This window comes from Pinus tabuliformis, chromosome Q, assembly GCF_031772625.1.
Source record: "Pinus tabuliformis cultivar Carrire ecotype Pingquan chromosome Q, CPIR1, whole genome shotgun sequence".
Classification (NCBI taxonomy): Eukaryota; Viridiplantae; Streptophyta; class Pinopsida; order Pinales; family Pinaceae; genus Pinus; species Pinus tabuliformis.
Genome location: NC_142296.1, coordinates 591764188 through 591786626, shown reverse-complemented (window position 1 = coordinate 591786626; position 22439 = coordinate 591764188).

Here is a 22439-nt window from a genome sequence, read left to right as displayed (position 1 = left end):
TCCACAATTGGGGTAATGCTACCAATCCATCACATCAGTGTCGTTATATGTTCAAGAGATGTGGTTCTGTAAAGAGTCAACCGTGTTCCACCCACTGCCATACATTATCCTTCATCCACTTCATGACCGCCACCCTGAATCATACATCACAGTTTGTTTTCACCTCATCACAATCACTAGCTCCGTTCCGTGTCACTGATGTGGGATTCATTAAGGCCCTCCTTTGACGGATCGCTCCTTGTCGACATCAGCTCATTATCCAAGGAGTTGATCTAGGAACACCCCCCTCAGTACTTTGAAGCTTGCATGCCTCAATGGCAAGTTTCTCACTTCCGGCGACAGGTATACATCAATGACCTTCGACCAGAAGATTTTGCATGGTGGTCGACGCCAAGTCCTTTATTCCCACCATGTAGATTGTACTGCCGTACCTTGAGGGTCATCATCCTTATCGGTGACTCCTCTCGCGCTTGTTAACGGTTTACATCATTGACCGGTAATCAAGCGATGTCTTTCCATGTTCGACTTCAAGAAATTCTCACATGGATCGACTTGTACATCGAGTGAAGATCGGAAAAGATTGAAGACCCCGGATCTAGTTTCATCCATCCGGGCTGCGATATATATTCAGGACATAAAGACATTTGATATGTACACCATTACAGCAGATGATCATCCTTCTCAAAGGATGATAATTTCAGCAGAGAATTATCAGTCTACAATCAGACGATCGTCTGTTCTATGTACCAAAATGTATTTATAAAGCTGAGCATGGGAATGCCCGCCTCAGCTAGATCATGAAAAATGTATGAAAAATAATGTATTGTATTGTATCTTATTACAGGACACTTCTCAGCAGATTGAATGAACTTCGGATCCTCTCAATAAAGCATTTCACCCGATAAACGACCTCATACTTTAGGGGGCATCTGTTATAGACAATTTTGTGCCTTACAGCAACAAGCATGAATTGTCAATAATCCAAGGGATCCAAAGTTCCCTAAACATGATGTTCCTACCCCTAGAGGAACAAGGTCAGCAAACCAACAGCTCTCAGATCAGTTCTCCACCTGAAAACACTCAAAAACAAGCAATCCTGAAATCAAAGCAGGTGCTCCACTAGGTTTCTGCGCTGAAACTCAGTTGCTCCATGGTGTACCTGCGTTGCAAAGCAAGTGGGACAAAGGCCACCTGCGCTGAGCGAGAAGAGACAAGTGGCACAGTGAGTCATTGCTTTGGAATCTTCCAAAAATGACACTTGGATCAGGTATTTCGCCTTGTGATGAGTCAGAGGCTCTGTTTCTCCAAGTGGAAGCAAAGTTCTCCAAGTGGACTCAAGAACTGAAGATCAACTAAAGATTAACTGAAGAGAGAGAGGACACAAGGCAGCCACACATCAGTTGCAAGCTGACTCATCCTTTCTCAATTCATCTATATATTGAGCTCTCTCCTATGAGCTCAGGAGGCTGGAATTTTGTGCAAAGTAATGATATGCTGTTGGTTTCACTATTGAGTTATTGGGTGATTGTTTGAGAGAGGTGAAGAAGAGCAATTCTTTCTGCTGGGAGGTGTTGCTGGGTTGGAGCCTTCAATGGTTGTAATACTCTCAGAACCTTTATTTCTTCATTAATAAAAGCTATTGAGGTTCTTCTATGTGCTCTTGTTTCAATTATATATTGTGATGATTGCATGTTTGGTTTACACTAATCCATGAACCAGTTATGATTGCATGCCTCTTGTAGTTTCCTTCTTTGTTATTTTGCAGGATCTCATCGTAGCTGGGCGAGCAGAAGAACAAAGAGCTAGGAGCAAGCGACCAAAGAGAAGAGTTTGGATTCGACATTAAGCGCAAGGCAACGGTTAGTGCTTTCTCCATTCTCTTTTGCTTTCATAAAGAAGTAAACCTTAAGTAGTTTGTTTTACAGTTGTTGCTAAGGAACTGTCACCCTTAGAGTGGGATAGGGTCATCCGAGTCAGATACTTTTCCCTACAACACTTAAGGATTGCGTAATTAGATCAGAGGTTAGTTAGTGTGTAAAGAGGCAAATTCACATAGGTGGCAGCATTGGACCCCAAGGAAAACTGCGCAAGGAAATAGGAGGCTTGGAGGGTAGAGGAGAAGGTTTGTGAGAAGCCTTTAACTCTCTATGAGTGGCAGTTGGATTGCAGAGAGAGAAGAATAGCTTCTGAGTTGATTCTTTTTGTAATTTGAAGATATTTCCACTTGTATGATAATACAGAGATCACAGTTTTCAGCTGAGGCTTTCCCCAGAGTATTCTTCTATGTTTCAGGTGTATGATTTCTTATTCTCTATTATATGTGTTCTGATTGATCTAGCTCAAATTGATTAATCTTCCACAAAGTTTGATTGTAGAAGTAGATCTAGTATTTTTCTTTAGTATATTACATTATCAAGTGATCTACAGTGGGAATTTCTACATGGTATAGGAGAAAAGGTGATCAAGGTGAAGAACAGTATACAAGAAGGAGGAGTGCGAAGTTTGTGGTTCTTGAGTATAGAAATCATGTTCTTATCACATCTCAATTTCATCTATGGTGTTCAGTGGTTTAAGACTCGAGTATGCCCTTAATGGCAGCTTGAATTATATAGCCTAGAAGGATTGCATGGAGGCAATATTAGAGAATAATGGTCTAAAGTACTTCACTGATCAAGAAGTCCCCAAGCCGACGGATGCTACTCAACTGGTGGAATGGAAGAAATGTGTGGCTAGAGCAAGGAGAATCCTCCTGGAGGGAGTTCGAGAACACATTGTCTCGAGCCTCCATGGGAAGGAGACACTGTTTTCGATGTGGAAAATATTGAAAGATCTATATCATAATAGCAGTGATTAGAGGAGGTTGACACTAAAAGATAAGCTTCGGAAGATCAAGTGTGAGAAGGGAGACATGATATGTACATATCTAAACAAGCTCACCACCTACAAGGATGAGCTTGGAAGTGTAGGGATCACGACCGCTGATGATGACATGGTGAGTCTGGCACTCCTTGGTCTTCCTAAGAGTTGGTATAGCTACCAAGACTTGGTTAATGGAAGAGAAAAATTGCCAGATTGGGAATGACTTTGGTCAGATCTGATGTAGGAGGAGATAAGAAGAAGCACCAGAGATGGATCTTCTTCATCCAAGAAGGATGACGAAAATTGTGCCTTAGCGAGTAAGGCAAAGAAACGGAAGTAGAAGGATTCTCATTCCAATTCGAGTTCTTCCCATGGTGGGAAGAAGTTTGAAAAATCAAAAGTGCAATTCTTTCGTTGTCATGAGGTGGGACATTTTGCTACAAATTGTCCACTAAAGAAATCCAATAAGGGATCCTTGGAAGGATTAGAAGGTGAGGCACTTGCCTCACAGTTCGAGTTGGATTTCACACTTTTCGCATGTATGGTTTCATCCATGGTGGGAAATGGTTGGTTTCTTTACAGTGGAGCTTCTTTCCACATGACCAACAACAAGAGTTTGTTCAGTACCTTGGAGGAGAAGGATCTCCAGATGCAGATCACAATGGGTGATGATGAAAAGTATGGTGCCTCAGGTGTAGGCACAATTGTTTTTCAAAGGGAGCATGGAGCTCGCATTACCTTGACCGATGTCAAGTATGTACCAGGACTAAAGAAAAACTTGGTGTCAATCGCGATTTTGGAAGAAAAAGGCTATGATGTAGTCTTGAGTAAGGGAAAGTTTTTCCTTAGACACATCATCACTAGACAGGTGAAGTAGATCAGTTCACGAGTCAAGAACCTATATGCTCTTGAGGTTCAAGATGCATGCAAAGCCTTGAGGAGCAAGGCAACTGATGGAGACTTGGTGGTTGACAGGGAGAGTACATTACCTCTCAACATGCAGCCACAGGAGAAGTCTCAGATGATTATGGAGGAGCACATCAAATTCAGGAGGTTGTGGAGCAGCCACAATTGGGGAAGTCGAGAGGAGACAGAGTGGAGGCATCCACTCATGCAAAGACCTCCAGTAGGGGGAAATTTTGAGCCAAGTGGGCAAAGTGATCACATGCACCCATACCTCCAAGTGGGAGGTGGGGCGATGTGGAGTGGTCATCCCATGAAGGCTAAAATAGGGGCTCGATCCTTGAGGTACCCAACCTTTTGGATTTGACTTTGTTATGGGAGCCTTGACGAGGAGTAGCAGGACTAGTTGAGTGGGTAGAGACAGATGCGGATAGAGTGGTAGAGAGAGCTATAGTGCAGGAGTCTCAAGACTGTGTAGAGCTAGCAAGCTGCAACAATGCAAGAGGCACAGGAGTGTTGCACCAGTGCAGGATGGCACAGAGAGGTGTGCAATGGTGTGAGATGCATAGAGTTTTGCAATAGCTCAGAGGTCAGAGAGGGAGCACTTGTCAGCAGCATATGGATCTTCAGCATTAGAGTATGTTTATAGCCCAACGGAGAGGTTAGTTGGGAGTTTTTTTTGTTTCTAGATTTGCTAAAGCATCCACACTTGGAAGAAGTGTTGCATGAAGAACATTCCAAAGGTTCAGGATCTGGTTCAAGGTGAAGCCTTTCTTGTTGAGTGGGAGTGTTGAAAATGGCAACAAGAAATGCTAAAAATATAAGTGCTAAAAATAGCACTGCTATAAATAATTGTTCAAGTACCAATGCTAGACTAAGCAACAATGAATGAAAAATGGAAGTGCTGAAAATAACATTGCTATTTTTAGCAGTTCGGGATAGATTCCTATTTTAGTCAATCCCTATACTAAAATAGTGAAGTAAAATTCGAATTTGATCTTAGCAACTATTTGTAAAATAATTAATTAATTCATCTTGAGTTAATTAGTTAAAGAAAATTAAACATGAAGTCTATGTGGGGACATGCAACAGTTTCTCCATTAATTGAGGAATTTATCCATTAGTTAAAGAGATATGGATGAGTTGTAATATTGAGTTGTAATTAGTTGGATCAGTTAACTAAGTCAAGTCCAGTTAGACTAATTCAAATAGTTTGTTGAATTAATTGTGAGTTCAGTTAGTTAATGCTTGCATGCATGTAAATGGTGCACTTCAAATAACTAAATATTCTCCCATAAATGAATCATGCATGTCAGTTCAAATAGAGACCCAGTTGAGATCAGAGGAGGGACAGTGTACTATCAGTTGGATGAATTTCTCATATAAAGGAAACTCATCTATGTAGAAGGATTCAATTCCTTTCGGATTACACAATTAGATCATAGGTGGGTGAGTGTGTGAAGAGGCAAATTCACATAGGTGGCAGCACTAGACCCCAAGGAAAACTGCGCAAGGAAATAGGAGGCTTGGAGGGTAGAGGAGAAGGTTTGTGAGAAGCCTTTGGCTATCTATGACTAGCAGTTGGATTGCAGAGAGATCAGGATAGCTTGTGAGCTGATTCTTGTTGTAATCTGAACATATTTCCACTTGTATGATAATATAGAGATCAAGGTTTTTAGTTGAGGCTTTCCCCAGAGTATTCTTTTGTGTTTTAGGTGTATGATTTCTTCTTCTTTGTTATATGTGTTCAATCTGATCTAGCTCAAATTGATTAAGCTTCCGCAAAGTTTGATTGTAGAAGTAGATCTAGTATTTTGCTTTAGTATATTGCATTATCATGTGATCTACAGTGGGAATTTATATAAGAATGACCCCATTCACCTTTGTCCCCATATGGATGAAGCCAAAAAAGTGTTGGATAACCGTCTTGCTTCTCCGCAGCAACTTCCATCTGGTTACAGGAGACTCTCCCTTAATCCTTCACTAGCTAATGAAGTGACTAACCCAAATCAACCAATGGTCAAACCCACTCACTCTGAATGTGAATCCCATGAGTCTATACCTGACCAATCAAAGGTCAAGGAAATAGTTGACCCAATTTCACCTTCAGTTAATCATACCTTTCCCGTAGAGAGTGAGTATGATACCACTCGGGTTCTTTTCATTTCTTCAGATTCCAATGAGCTTGGAGGAAACCCTCCTGATCCAAGAAGACAAGAGGAAAATCATCATGTTCTCTTAACTCAAGGGGGTAATTCTCCCATTCTTATGGTAACCCCTCCAAGTATTATGGTCATTTCCTTTTATTAGAATCGATTGGAAGGATGTCGTCTTCGTTCTTATGTGCCTTTCCAAATCATAGTACAGGTTTATAATATGATTTTATCAACCACTATTATAGATGAAGGTGCATATATTATTATCCTTTCCTCCACTTCTTGGCAAACAGTTGGTTCGCTGCCACTTGTGCATATTACCCAGAATCTATTGGCTTTTAACAGAGGAACTAGTCAACCATTAGGGATCCTTCCTTAGTTTCCTATTCCTTTGGGAATTTTTTTTTTATCTCAATTTGATGGTAGTCCTAGGTCCTGTAGATTACTATTTACTTCTTAGGAACGACTATTTTTATGACATGGGAGCTATTGTTTCAACACTCTTTCGAATGATGTGTTTCCCGCATGAAGGCAAAATTGTCACTGTTGACCAACTTTATTTCCCGATCCAAATATGGATTCCAGTCAACCATCTTCCCTAAATGTTCCATTTGTCCCAATGGTATCTTCCCCACCACAAGACAATTATGTGGAAACCCGTTCCATGCCTACATCAACTGACGATCAATTCCTTGATGTTGTGCATTATGTACTAGGGGCATTGGAACTAGATCTCTCTAATGGATTCGTTGCTACATATCCCTTCCAGAGCATTGTTCTCCCATCTAATGAGAACCTCAAGGAATCATGAGGATAGTTCTTAGTCTTGTGGCAACTTCGTTAAAAAGTGAAACAAAGGGTATGAGGATAGTTCCTAGTCTTGTGTCAACCTCGTTAAAAAATGAAACAAAGGGTATGAGGATAGTTCCTGGTCTTGTGTCAACCTCATTAAAAAATGAAACAAAACGTATGAGGATAGTTCCTATTCTTATGTCAACCTCGTTAAAAAATGAAACAAATGGTATGAGGATAGTTCTTGGTCTTGTGTCAACCTTGTTAAAAAATGAAACAAAGGGTATGAGGATAGTTCCTGATCTTGTGTCAACCTCATTAAAAAATGAAACAAAGGATGTGAGCATAGTTCCTTGTCTTGTGTCAAGCTCATTAAAAAATAAAACAAGGGCCTCGAGGATAGTTCTTTTACTATTTCAACCTCATTAAAAATGAATTTCCAAATTGAGTATTTGATTAAGATCTCGTAAAATCCCAGTCGAGTCTTTCCAAAATTTCAAAAGTGAACCTTCATTCCGTCCACCTAGCTGAATGAACAGAAGCTTTGGGGGGCATGTACCTCGAATTGAGTCAATATGTTGGGGACATGTAAACTTATAACAAGCATAGTTTTTCATTTCAAGCTTGTGTAAAAATGAAACTGAATCCAAGCATAGTTTTTCATTTCAAGATTCTGTAAACATGAAACTAAATCCAAGAATAGTTCCCAATGGTTCAAACTTGTGTAAAAATGAACCCATCTCCAGTTTAACCCTCTTGATTGCCATTCTCTCAGCCTCTTTCATTAGACGAACCTTAGTTTTTCTCCTTCCATCGTCACTATCTTCTTCGCCAATCATACACTTTCACTTGGTTGTTTTACCCTTTTTGAGGAACAGTTGCAATGAGTGGTATAATTAGCCAGACTCTTGACCATTACATGTTTTGAGTAGTTCCAACATCACCGGAATAGGTTGCTACCCTTTATACCACTTTTTCCTCCAGGATGAGTCACCTTTAAGCTTTTTTCTGGCTCGTAAAAAATGAAAAGATTACTGAGTATTTTCTTTTTCTGACTCGTTAAAAGAAAATAAAAATAGGGGGTCTACTTTCAAGCTCTTTTCCGACTTTCAAAATATGATAATATTGCTAGGCGCTTATCCTTTTCACCTCGTAAATAGATTGGAAACAACATATACTCAGTATAAGTTTAACCCTTTTCCGGATTGAGATAGATTACTTACGAAAAATGAATATCTTGATCGAACATGGTTAATAGGTTCTCTCTTGTATTACTTTACACTTTTTTGGACTTGAGAGATAAATTTACGAAAAAGAACTTGTGGAGTTTTATTTTTGTCCCTGTTCAAACTCTATAAAAATGAAAAGGATCGAGTTCTCATTGTTGTTAAACTCGTTAATGTGTTAAATAGTGACAAAATTGTCTGTCATGAAAAGACCAAGTTTCACGTTCACTAGACTCATTAAAACATCACATAACTATGGATTCACCCGAAGGGTAGAATTATACATCAAGCATATGTTATCCTCCTCAAGCTTGTTAAAAAAATAAAGAGGTACTGGTCAACAATGACTTGGGAAAATGGGAAAAGGGATAAATCACTTTATGGTAGCAGGTACTCTTCAACATGACACTTTCACTTCATCTTTGTGGCTATTTGGGTTTGGTTATATACTTGATGGTTATCATACCTATGGTCTATCACACCATCCATAACTTTGGTTTTGGGTTAATGCTTCCAATTCATGTAGTGTCGCCAACATGTTCAAGATAAGTCACTCAGTAAAGTTCATCCTTTGAAATAGTCATAAACATTCATTTTCATGACCACCGTTTCTGAACATTGTGTCATTAGTCACATTCTGTCTCCAAAATCATTACATTCGTTTCGTGTCGCTGATGGGGGATACATCAAGGCCCTCTTGCAATGAGTCGCTTCTTGTTGACATCAACACATTATCCAAGAAGTTCACTTAGAAACACCATTCCAGTACCTTGAGGCTTGCATACAGTAATGGAAAGTTTCTCACTTCTGGCGATAGATTAACATCACAGGCCTTCAACCGAAAGACTTTGTATGGTGTTCAATGTCAAAACATCCATTCACACCATGAAGAATGTACTGTAGTACCTTGAGAATCATTATCATTAATGGTGATTTCTCTTGCGTCTGTTAATAGCTTACATCATTGGCTGGTAATCAGACGGTGTCTTCCCATGTTCGACTCCAGATCACATTTTCACATGGTTAGAATCATACTTGAGTAAACGATTGAAGGAGATAGAAGACCCTGGATCTAGTTTCATCCATCCGGGCTGCAATTTCAAGAGAGTAATAAATCATCTATACGATTTCTTTACATAGATAGTCATGGATCTATATCTGTAGATGACTATCTAATTTATGTACATGTAATGAAAAGTTTATATGTATAGTATGGGTATGCCTTCCCTCATCAATTCATGAAAAATTCAAAGATATCATGATATTATGTATTGTAATTGATGCAAGTCACCATCTTCTTTAGATCCTCCTCATCACATCATAAAGTGTATCGATCAACATTATGATTTATTACTTCATGCTTTAGGGGGCAGCTGTTGCAGATCTATTTTGGCATCACTCCCTCAAAATAAAATCACTACAAATAGGGCTCATCAAACCCTAATTCAATTGATACATGCCCTAGAAAAGTCATCATATTGAGTGTTTTCATCCATGAAATTTTCTTAGTTTGAAACCGTGTTGAAATGCCTCCTTGGGACACCACTGCACCCTTGGTCAGGGGAAACTACTCTGCATAGAAGGTAGGCCCATTCTGTAGAAGATTTGTGATAGGTCAACCTGATAATGCAATATAAATCAAAGAAGAATACTATAACCTACTTCTACTATCAATTTGCGGAAGCTTAAAGATCGAGCTAAACAATATAACTAGAAGAAGAAGAATCAATGGCACAATACACATGAAAATACTTTTGGGAAAGTCTCAGATAAAAACCCCACACTATTATATTATCATACATGGTGGAAATACATAGGAATTATACAAAGCTTTAGCTCTCACAGTTAGCCAGCTCTCAATATAATCCTCACAGATGCTCATGGGCAATCCTGGATTCTCTCCAGCCTTCCTCTCTACCCTCCAAGCTCCTATTTCCTTGTGTTTTTCCTTATGGATGATTATCCTATTACCAAGTCGAAAAACAAGCCTTCAAAATTGTGCAATCCTCAAGGATGAAACCTTGAATACACGCATGAGTTTTCTCCATGAGAAAACACATGCAACTTATAGTACACTATCCTTGAACATTAATCTCAACTGAATCTTTCTCAGAATAGACATGCATGAGTTTCTGATGAGGGAATCTTCAGTTAACTGGAGTAGCACTAGTTGAGTGCATTAATGCATCAATTGACTGTTAACTCGCTATTAGTTCCTCCAACAGTTTGGAACTAATTTAACTGGACTTAACTCAGTAAACTGAGTTAACTAATTAAAACTCAAATATAACTCAATCTTATCTCCTTAATTTAAGGGATAACTATTGACTTCAGAAAGACTTCTAACTTGAATTTCTCCATCTAATTAATTTAAAATAAATTAATTAACTATTTCCACGCAACTATTAATACTAAATTAGATTTTAATTCACAATTTAATTCAAGGACAAATTAAATTGGAATATTATTGTTGCTATATTTAAACACTCCCTCTCAACAAGAAAGGGATTATCTTCCACCCCGATCTTGTCTCTATGCAACTTGAATTTACACTTTGGCAATGCCTTTGTCAAAATTTCAACATCTTGCTTCTCTGTCGAAATATACTGCAGCAACATGATCCTCCTCGCTACACAGTCTCTGAGATGATGATACCAGATATCGATGTGCTTGGACCTATCATGAAATAATGGATTCTCAGATAGTTTGATACGACTCTGATTATCACAATAGATCATAGTTGGATCCATCCTCTGATCAAACAAACAAACTAGGATTTTCCGCATCCAGATGGCCCCACATGATTCCTGACTTGCAGCCATGTATTCTACCTCTGTATAGCTAAGTGCAGCCGACCTCTGTTTCCTGCTGTACTAAGAAACTGCTACTGACCCAAGGTTGAAAATCCATCCTAATGTGCTCTTCCGATCTAATGGACTCCCTACCCAATCTACATCAGTGAAGCCTTGTAGCTTCACTCCCTCTGTCCGTCTGTACCATAATCAATACTGAGATGTGCCTCTGAGGTATCTCGATACATGCTTTGCTGCCTTCCAAAACATCTTGGTAGGCTGAACCATCGCTTGACTCAGCTAATTCACCACATAGCACAAATATGGTTGTGTGTACATTAAGTACATCAATGAACCCACAAGATGCATGTACACAGTATCCTCTACCACTTCTCTTGAAGTAGTAGCCTCCTTCCTCCAGTTACCTACTAGAGGAGTCTGCATGGGCTTGCACTTCTCCATGTGGAATCTCCTGAGTATCTCATTGACATACTTTCCCTGAGACACAAACAACTCCCCATCCTTTTGCCACACTTCCATGCCAAGGAAGTAATGCATGAGACCCATGTCTTTCATCTCGAATTATCTTGCAAGGTCCTCCTTGTAAGACATGATCAACTGATCATCACCAGTCAATATGAGATCATCAACATAAAGTACGATGATCAATAGCTTACCTTTCACCACGATGTCGTACAGGTTCGCATCTTCTTCACTCTTTGTCAAACCCAACCCGGTGAAGTAGTTGTCTATCCTGGTGTACCAAGCATGAGGTGCTTGCTTCAGCCTGTACAATGCTCTCTTGAGTCAGCACACATGTGACTCATGATCGAAGGTCTCAAAAGCTTTTGGTTGCTCTATGTACACCTATTCCCCAATCTAGCCATTGAGGAATTGAGTCTTCACATCCATCAGATGGATCTTCAAACCCATATGTGCTGATAGTGCCAACATATATCTGATAGATGAGCACCTTGCGACAGGAGAAAAAGTCTCATCATAGTCAATCCCCTCAACCTGTGAAAAGCCACGAGCAACAAATCTTCCCTTATGCTTCTCCACACTACCATCAGTAGCTTTGTTTACCTTGTAAATCCAATGAGAACTCACAAATGACTTGTTCTTAGGTCTCGAAACCACGTCCCAAACAATGTTACGGACTATGGAGTCATAATCCTTCACCATAGCATCAATTCAAATCAGTACTGATTCCTTGAAGGAAGATGGCTCAGTCTCAACATATTCCCTAGCAAGGGCCATGTTCTAGTGTACCTCTGAGGTGACCTCCTCCGTCTACACTGAGAAGATGGTGATCCCACATTCTCTCTCACATCCTCCAAGAATTTGTCAGCTTCTCTTGTGCACTTTCGTCCATCTCTGGAAGACTCTACTTGAGTGGGTGTCTCCACTCCTGGAACTCTGCATGCGGCTGCTCCACATCAGTCTGAGGCTCCTCCTCCTTAGGAACCAATAGTTCCTCCACAGCCTATAGTTGGAGCTCCCTCTCAAGGGAAACTCGCATGGCCATTTGCTCATCAAACTTGAGATCTATGCGAACCACTGTCCTCCGATTGGTAGGAAAGTACACCTGATAGTTGTGAGGTGTATCAATGTACCCCACAAATAACCCCAACTTCGTTTTTGGCTCAATCTTCTTCCGTGCATCCTTTTTCACATGGTAATATACTAATGAGCCAAAGATCTTGAAGTGACCCACATTTGGTCTCTTACCAAAGAAAGCTTCCTCTGGTGTCTTCATCCCAAGTATGAAATGTGGGCTTCTATTTTGCAATTAGACCATTGTGTTTCATGCCTCAACCCATAAGTGAAGTGTTAGAGCTTAGTCATGCAGCATTTCCCATGCTTCCCCTACAATAGTTTTGTTCATCCTCTTGGCCAGCCCAGTTTGTTGTGGGTTATGAGGTGCCATCAACTCTCGTTTGACTCCTTCTGCTACACAGAAGTCCTTAAAATCTTGAGAGACATATTCTCCACCATTTTCACTTCTCAAGTCCTTGATCTTCTTCCCTGACTCTTTATCGACCAAATCTTTGAACTCACAAAACTTTGTGAAAGTTTGGTCCTTTTTCTACATGAAATAAATCCAGAATTTACGAGAATAGCCATCAATGAAAATCAGATAATAACTTTGCTTCGTTATGGATGCCGTTGAGAATGGTACACACAAATCTATATGAACTCACTCTAAGATAGCCTCTCTTCGACTATCTCGATCATGAAAGGAAAACTTGATGTACTTTCCCAAGGCACAACCTTTGCATGTGTCAAATTTCTCAAGTTCACCTTTGGGAAGTCCTGTAGATATCTGCAGCATTATCTTCAAAGCCCCATGATGCAAATGGCCCAACCGTCTGTGCCACAACTCACCAATGTCTTGGTTTTGCACCAATTTTGCTTTCATACTCAATGTTGCACAATAATCTACCTCTAGTTTATAGAGATTCTTCATCCATATCCCTATCCTCTTGGTCTGACCCATGGCTATGTGTCTTAGGAACACCTTTCCTTTACTGAAGAAAATATCGTAAGCTTTGTCCTCCAACATTTCGACTGATACCAAGTTCTTCTTCAGTCCAGGCACATACATCACATCTGTCAAGGTGAGAGGAGTTCCATGCTCCCTCTGAAAAGCAATTGTGCCCACTCCTGAAACACTATACCTTTCGTCCTCACCCATCTCTATGAGCATCTTGAGGTCTTTCTCCTCCAAGGAACTGAATAATTTTTAATCACCAGTCATGTGAAATGAGGCTCCACTGTCAAGATACCAGACACAACCCATCATCAATGACACCATGCATGCGATGAGGGTAAAGTCCATTTCAAACTGATAGGCTAATGCCTCACCTTCCGATCCTTCCGAGGATCCCTTCTTGGACTTCTTCGATGGGCAATTAGTAGCATAATGTCCCATATTGTGAGAATTAAAGCATCTTACTTTAGACATGTTACCCTTCTTCCCTCCATGAGAATAATTCGATTTGAAATGGGAAGCCTTTTCCTTTCCTTTCCTTGCCTTAATTACTAGGGCCATATTTTCTTCATCATCAATCTTGGATGAAGAACCATCTCGTGTGCTCCTCTTGATCTCCTCCTGCATAAGATCCAACCACAGTCGTTCCCAATCCAACAGTTTCTCCCTTCCATTCATAGAGTCCTGGTAGCTATTCCAACTCTTTGGAAGGCCAATGAAAGATAGGCTCACCATATCATCATCAGAAAGTTATTCCCACACTGCTAAGCTCATCTCTACAGGTGGTGAGCTTGTTCAGATATGTGGACATGGTATCACCCTTCTCCATCTTAATTCTTCAAAGCTTATCCTTGAGCGCCAATTTTCTCTGGTCATTGTTGGGCCTCCAAAATGTTTTCAAAATGACATCTACTTTCACCTTTATCACCACCATTTCACTCACATGTCACATCACCATAACCATATAACCTTTTATCAGCCACCATTTTCATAAATATATGGGTTAGGATCCTTATTTACCAAAGTTATTTATTTTGTGTCTTTAAAGTGAATTTATGATTAAAAACTAGGAAATTAACATGTTTTGATGTATCTATATATGTGGCTTGAGTTTCATGACATGTGTAGGTTATTTGGAAGCTTCCAAGGCACCCTTATGTGGCCTCCATTGCTAAAATTCGAATTCCCTTCAAAGGAGATTTGGATAAAAGGTCATAGAAGGATATGTGTCCTATTTGGATTGTAACTCTATGAGGTGTCTCATCATTTCCTATTTAGATTAGAACTCTATGAGACATCTAGGGGATATGTGTCTCATTATGAGCTATTTGGTTGTAACTATATGAGATTTTAATAGATCCTCATTAAATATGGTAGCTTCTTATGTTTTTGTATAAATAAGAAAGCCTTTTCCTTTGAAAGCATGTGTAAAGTTGGGGAAACGCTCATGTTTTGAATATAGAATTTGGATTTGGCACCATGCTCATGAGTGATGTTCACATTGATTTGGTTATGCTTGCATTTGGAGCCTCTCAACTTGCCATCTCTCATGCTTTTGGATTGGCTACCAACAATGTGTGAGATTTGTTGTTTTTCATAGACTTAGATTTATTTCTTTCATAGATTAAGATTTATTTCTTTCATATTTTTTCCTGTGTGAAAGGTTAAGAGTGATTGTTTCTATTTTCTTTCCACCTAGAACTTAAGAGCAGTTGTTTTTATTTTTTTTCATATCTTTTTCTGTGTGAGAGGTTAAGAGTGATCGTTTCTATTTTCTTTCTACCTAGAAGTTAAGATCGTTTTATTTATTTTCTTTCATATCTTTTCCTATGTGAGAGGTTAAGAATAATTGTTTTTGTTTCATTTCTGAAAGAGTGGTGTGTTTTTCAATTCCTGCAAGATTTAAAGATTAAGATTTCAATTCTGCGCGTTGTACTATAATTTTATTATAATTTATTTTCAGCTGATTGTTGAATTAGAATAAGTGAATTTGGTTTTTCATTATTTGGTTTCATAGTTATATTGATATAAATTGAAAGTTAAATTCTAGCATATATAGTGCACGCATGCTTCGCAAGTTTTACGTAAACCCCCGGGTTGACAATTAAATGATAGGTAATTAATTTGCCTCAACATTTTGGCGTTGTTGCTGGGGAAGTGTGCATAGGAACTAACTTTCATTTTAGAGTGTATTTTATGTGTTTTTGTTTTTACTAACCATTTATGGACAAAGGTTCTAGAATTCAGCCCAAAGACTACATTGAGGAATGGTATCAAGAAGCGGTTACGCCACAATATTCATCAATTCTTCAAGAGATCCTTGCTGCAAATCGAAAGGTAAAGTCAATTTTGCATATCCTTACAATCAATCAGGTACATTTTTCAAGTTGGGATATGAGCATTTCAAAAATTCTAATTCGTAAATGGCTTAATCATGAATATACTTAAAAATAAAAAATAAATAAATTTAAATAGGTAGGAAAAATAAAAATAAATTTTTATAGTTTTTAGGATAAAATTGATGTTTTTTGGTGCAGTAAGAACCACCCATCTACTAACCCTTTGTAGGAAAAATTTGCAATAAAACAAATGGTTGAGAACAAGAAGAAGATCAAAAACAATAATTTAAGGTATGAGATCAAGACTTTTCATTTTATTTTTGCAAAATTTACGAAGGAATCGATTGATAAAATCTTGACAATGCTGTTATAGAAATTTTTGGGCACTGCAACCCCAAGCATAAAATTTCCATAAACCAAGGGCTCCTAAGTCCCTAAGAGTGTTGTTCTAACCCATAAAGGAACAAGTTCAACTGATTAAAGCTTATCCCAGAAGTTCTCCATGAAAAACTACTCAGAACTGGATCATTTCACCTGATCCATAAGCAAAGTGTGTTGCATCTCACCTAAGTACACTCAATGGGTGTGTTGCATTTGAAAAATCCCTTTTATGGGGTGCGATTGGTGAGAAGAGACAAATGGCAGTGTCAATCCGCGAGGTGGAGAAGCATGGAATCTTCCAGAAACTTCTCCTATGACACTTGCCTCTCTGAATTCGATCAAGGATGAGTAAGAGATCATCAATCTCCAAGTAGAAGCAAGAACTATCAGAGGGAAGACACTAATCAAATCACAAGCTGACTCATCTCCCTTACAGACATCTATATATGGATCCCTCATCCCAGAGATCTAGGGGTTGGAATTTTGCATCTTGTAAGGAATTGTTGTTGGTTTCTTGAGGCAACATCATAGTGTTGGGTGATCTAAGCTTTTCATGAGGTGAAGAAGGGCTTACTTGCTAAGAGGATGATGCTGGGTCAGAACAACTGGTTGTAACTCTCTTGGCTCTTTCTTGATTATCAATAAAGCTATTCAAGTTTTCCTCCATACTCTTGTGTAATTTATGTTTTGTGCATTTGTATGGTCAATTTACATCTGATCCTAAGTTGTTTACGATAATAGATCCATGTTCTCGTATAGTGTTATGCTGCTATGATTCTACAGGTACTCTGTGAAGCTGGGTATACAGGGAAGCAAGTAGCAAAGGACTATCAGAAGAGAGAGGAACCGAAACAAGGAACCAAGCGCAAGACAGAGGTTTGTCTCCTATATTCTTCTCTCATCTATCTTTGATAAAGGAAAACGAAAGTAGTTTTACTTTGTTTGTTTCCAAGGTAGCTACCCGCCTTAGTGGGATTAGCAGTTTTGCATAGACATTTTCCCTGTAACAAAATGGCGACTCCGCTGGGGAGCGACTAGGTTGTTTGTTTATCTACATTTGTTTACTTTATAAACTTACAGACAGAGCTTGAAGTTGAGCCAGGTAGCTTTTGAACTTCATTTTCTATGCAAATGCAAAGTAGATAAATGCCACTTCAGTCAATCTATGGGTTTTGTTTATGAATTAAACAACTAATTTACAAACTCTCTAATTGCCCTTGTGGTGGCTCTAGTAACCTCCTTAGATCTACCCCTGTTGTTGATTTACTGATTACCACTTTCTCGACCAAAATCCCTGATCTAAACTGCAAACTGTGACCCGGAACCCAATCAAAGTATCGTTTCTGGTCCAACACACTGTCTGTTCTGTGAATCTCAAATTCAGTGCACTTCTCAAGTGTAGTAGGTGTGTTGCATTTCAAATTCACTGTGTTACAGGTGCGCTAATCAGACTAGGCATTGTTCCTAAATTTTGGTTTCTGTGTTCACTCTTTTCAGATCTATTCAAGAGTTTTTCTTCCTGTAGTAAGTATACCTCTGTTTGAAACCCCTTTCCTTGCTGTTATTCCACCTCCATTATGCAAAGAACTGTAAATGTTTTTGTGTATTTGTTGAGTCATTTTCAGTTCTCCTTTTCAAAAAGTAACGTAATTGTATTGTCATTTCTTGATTTGAAAGTGTTGCAAGTGTCGTTTTCAGTCATAGAAGAGAGTCTAGTTGCTCTTGATAGTCAATTACCCTGTTACTATTGTATTTGATCTGAATTAGTAGTTTTTCTAGTGTCAAAAGCAAGTTTTCATTCCCAAATCGCAAAGTTTGTCATTGTCTTCATTTTGATTTTGAAAAGAAGCTTGTTAGTAATTGTCACTTTGAAAAGTAATTCATATTTGCGCAGTAGCTTTCTTTTTATCATTCACATATTAAGAAGGCTGAAAACAAATACATGCATGTGCATTTGCATTTAGAATGTTTGATTGGTTTGATTTAGGACAATGCATATAGTGTGTGCTCTTTGCTCTTTGTTGAAAGAATTCTGTCTTTCTTTCCTTAGTAGCTAGGATTTTCATTGCACAAAGAAGATAAAAAGATTTTTTATCATCTTAGATTGCATTTTAGGAATTATACATCTACATCACACGGTGAACCTGAAAGGAAAATTTCTTAAGCAAGATCAACTATAAAATAAATTTAATGAATCTAACAACGCTTTGGAACCTAACACACAACATCTAGAAGTCTAGGCTAGAGACGTATTCCGGCGTCGTAAAGCCTAGCAACTATTGTTCTCACTATTGGTTGGGTGATTCCTCCACTTTGAGACGATAAGTTCCAGTACAAACTTGTGCTCCCACGTATCGTCGAGTATATTTTTGGAGACCATAATAGGCTTAATCCTTTATCCATAGGAAGCCGTGTTTGCCTCCCTGTCGATCGCAATTCACTGAACACAGCATTCGGGAAGATTGACTGTCGTACCGTAAAAAGTATTCTGTAGTTTTGCGATTGGTTTAGTAATCCCTCTGCCTAGATTTCCAGAGCAGTCCCTTTCGTTCCTTTTCAGACTCTTTAACGGAAAAGGTCCATCTGAGCACTTGTCACTTAAGGCTCATTAAAAATCGAAGGTGACTAGAGTCATCTTTTGTTTTTCCTCGACTCTTTAAAATTGAAAAAACAAGTTGTGTCAAAGCGTTTAAAATTTATTTTAAGCGGAATAATCATCACCTTTCCTACGTTGGTCTTAGGTTGAGAGAATGGAGTCCACCAAACAAGGAGTTCCCCTTGAAGGAAATCCTAGTCCTTTCTCCTCTTGGGGAGATGTTGGTGCACCCCATATGGCCACATTGTCGCTTCCAGGATTGACAATCGGCTTGCCCGTATGGGTTTTCTCAACCTCCATCGTTCAAAACACCGCAATTCCTGAACAATCGAGTCAACAACTAGACAATTCCAGAGTTACCCCCCAACCCTCTACTTCATCTAATTCTTCCTCTCCTCCTTCCTCTTCACTTGATGAGGCTGGTAAAGCCAAAAATCAAGTACAAGAGAAGAAGAAGGAAAAGAAGAAGAAAGAGAAGAAGAAGATGGAGCCAAAGGTGAAAATGGGCAACTAAGCATCATCTAGTGAAAATCCACACACTGCACCAACCAGGCCTAAATCACCATGTGTCATTTGCAAAGGAGACCACTATCATAGAGATTGTCCTTGCATCCCTCAGATCTTAAGGAACTGGTCTCCTCGTTTGCACAACCCGGTGTCGTCAACCTCTGATGATCATGTTGAAAGCACACCGTCGACTAGTGAAAGTGAAGTCCCTGGACAAAAAGGAAAGTGAAAATTTCCTTGTAAACTGTGTGAAGGCGATCACACCATCCACCGTTGTCCCTTCTTAGACGAGGCTAAAAGAGTTTTGGACGATCGTCCTGTTTCATCGTTACGACTTCCTCCTGGATATAAGAAACTCTTGCCGAGTCTGTCGCTAGTTGAAAATCCAGCTGACCCGCCCAGGTGGTCGGCCGAAGCATCTATCATTGAAGATAAACCATCTGAACACATACCAGACAAAAGTCAAAAGGTCAAGGTGGCAGTTGACCTGGTCTTGCCTTCAGAGGTTCCATCTTCAGATGATACAGTCACCGAAGAAACAAGGATGACACCGTCCAAATTATTTTTGTAAACACAGACTCCGATGAACATGGGGGCAATTTACCCATTCCTTTACCACAGGAAGGAAGTTCGTCAGATTCGTACCAAGCCGTCTATTCGATCCCACCTCCAAGCAACATAGTTGTTTCCTTCGACTGGAATCAGTTAGGAAAACCCCGTTTACTGGCTAGTGTACCATTTCGAATCATTGCTCAAGTATATAGAATGGTTATGGCCAGTACCATCATAGATGAAGGGGCTTCTGTGAGTATCCTTTCCTCAACTGCTTGGAAAGTGCTTGGTTTGCCATCGCTTTTGCCTGAGATGAGAAATCTAACAGGCTTTGATAAAGGAACTAGTCGACCATTAGGGATCCTTCCCAATGTGCCCATAACATTGAGAGGGAAAACTATTCACATGAACGTAATGGTAGTCCAAGGACCCCTGGATTATAATCTACTCCTTGGACGAGACTATATTTATTGCATGGGAGCCATTGTCTCATCACTCTTTAGAGTAATGTGTTGTCCGCACAAAGGAAGAGTGGTCAAGCTCGTAGACCAGCTTTCATTCCCCGGTTCATGCATAGAAAATAGTCATATACCATCCCTGAATGGTCTTTTCATGCAAGGAATGTCTCATCAATCTCTAGTCCGTCCAACTGATGAGCGCGAGTAATTCGGGAGACATGACTGAAACCTAGGGGGCATGCACCCTGGTCTGCTTTGGAAGGAAAATGTCAAGTATAGCGTAGGTTTCCACGAAGGATATATGACTAGTTTGACACTCCCGTCCGCAATTGGAAAAGGGGGTTGGACTAGAACAAGATTCCCTCGTCAAAATTTTGTGGGTGGAGGCGTCTACGCCACTCGCCTTTGTCTATTTTGGTAGACATCGCCGAAGAAGTGTTTTTTTTGTGCTGTGAATAGAACAATCTTTGGTAACCTGAAAGAGGTAGACCTTTTTGGCAAAACAAATGTTTTGTCTGCGAAATTGCGAGGTAACCTTGAAACTCTATGTCTCTATACCTGGGGGCATGCAAGCGAAGAGCGACCATTTATTTTTTAATTTTGTAGGTCCTATAAACCTTTAAACTCATAGGATTGGTCATTTCTAACTTGCATAAAGAAAGGATGTGGGGAAAAGCTTTGAAATAATGTCATTTTTATATATGAGACATTCTTATTATATGACTGGATTGATCGAGCAGTTTTAACACGGATTTCATGCTCGTTAAAAAATAAACATAAGCAATGAGCAAATGTTTCCCCCAACGTTTAAGCTCATTAAAAAATGAACAAATTTCCGGTAAATAACCGTCGTGAATGTAGTACTTCATCCTTTAAAGCCTTGGTCGTGTTCTCATCATCACCTCCACTCTGTATTGGCCGATCATTCACCTCCATTTGATTGTTTACCCCTTTTGAGGAACAGCTGCGAAGAGTGATCCTATTAGCCATCCTTGTAACATTGCCGTGATTGGAAAATTCCAAACCTTAGCTGGAATCAGTTGCTACCCAAATTTATCACTCGTTCCTCAAAGACGAGTCTCCTTTAAGCTCTTTTCAACTAACTCGTAAAATATGAAAAGATTGCCGAGCTATTGGCCTCTCTAGCTCGTTAAAGGGACCAAAAGTGCTATCCCTCCTTTATATTTTAATCTTTTTGGACCTGAGGAATTATTACACAAAAATATCGAGTGCTTGTTTTGTTCGGCTCGTTAAAAGTATCGAAAATTCACCCTTCTGTATTGTTTTATACTTTTTCAGGCTTAAGGGAATAGATGACGAAAAAGGATTTTTGGAGTTTCCTTTATGTCCATTTTCAAACTCTCTAAAACTGAAAAGGACCGAGTTATATTTGTTGTTAAACTCGTTAAAACCTAATAGCGACAAACTTGTCCATAGCAAACAAGAACGAGTTTCACTATCGCTAGGCTCGTTAAAACATAGCGATGGGTTTGCCCAAAGGGAAAATTATATAACAAGAATATGTGATCCTCCTCAAGCTTGACAAAAATAAAGAGGTACTGGTCAGCAATGACCGGGGAAAAATTGGGAAGAAAACTTGAAGAAACTTTGTTGGTAGCAAGTCGCTCTTGAACATGACACTTTCACTCCGCATCCAAGTTAGGTTGGGTTGTTTCATTCACTGGTCACATCACCATGGTCACATCACACCATCCACATTTGGGGTTAATGCTACCAATCCATCATGTCAGTGTCACCGATATGTTCAAGAGAAGTCACTCAGAGAATTCGCCTGTGTCTCACCCACTGCAATACATTTCCATTCTTTCATGACCGCCACCATGAACCTTATATCACCAGACCATTTTCACCTCCATTAAAATCATTTGCTCCTTTCTGTGTCATTGGTGTGGGATTCACTAAGGCCCTCCTCTGATGGATCGCTTCTTGTTGACATCAGCTCATTATCCAAGAAGTCGATCTAGGGACACCCCTTTCAGTACTTTGAAGCTTGCATGCCTCAATGGCAAGTTTCTCACTTCCGGTGACAGGTTTACATCAATGGCCTTCTACCGAAAGATTTTGTGTGGTGTTTGGCGCCAAGTCCTTTATTCACACCACATGAATTGTACTGTAGTACCTTGAGGGTCATTATCATTATCGGTGATTCCTCTCACGCCTGTTAACAACTTACATCATTGGCTGGTAATCAAGCGATGTCTTTCCATGTTCGACTCCAGAACATCTCTCACATGGATCAACTTGTACTTTGAGTGAAGATCGAACGAGATTGAAGACCCCGGATCTAGTTTCATCGATCTGGGCTGCGATATATATTTAGGGAAATAAAGATGTCAAATGTACATGTATCATTGTTGCACAGA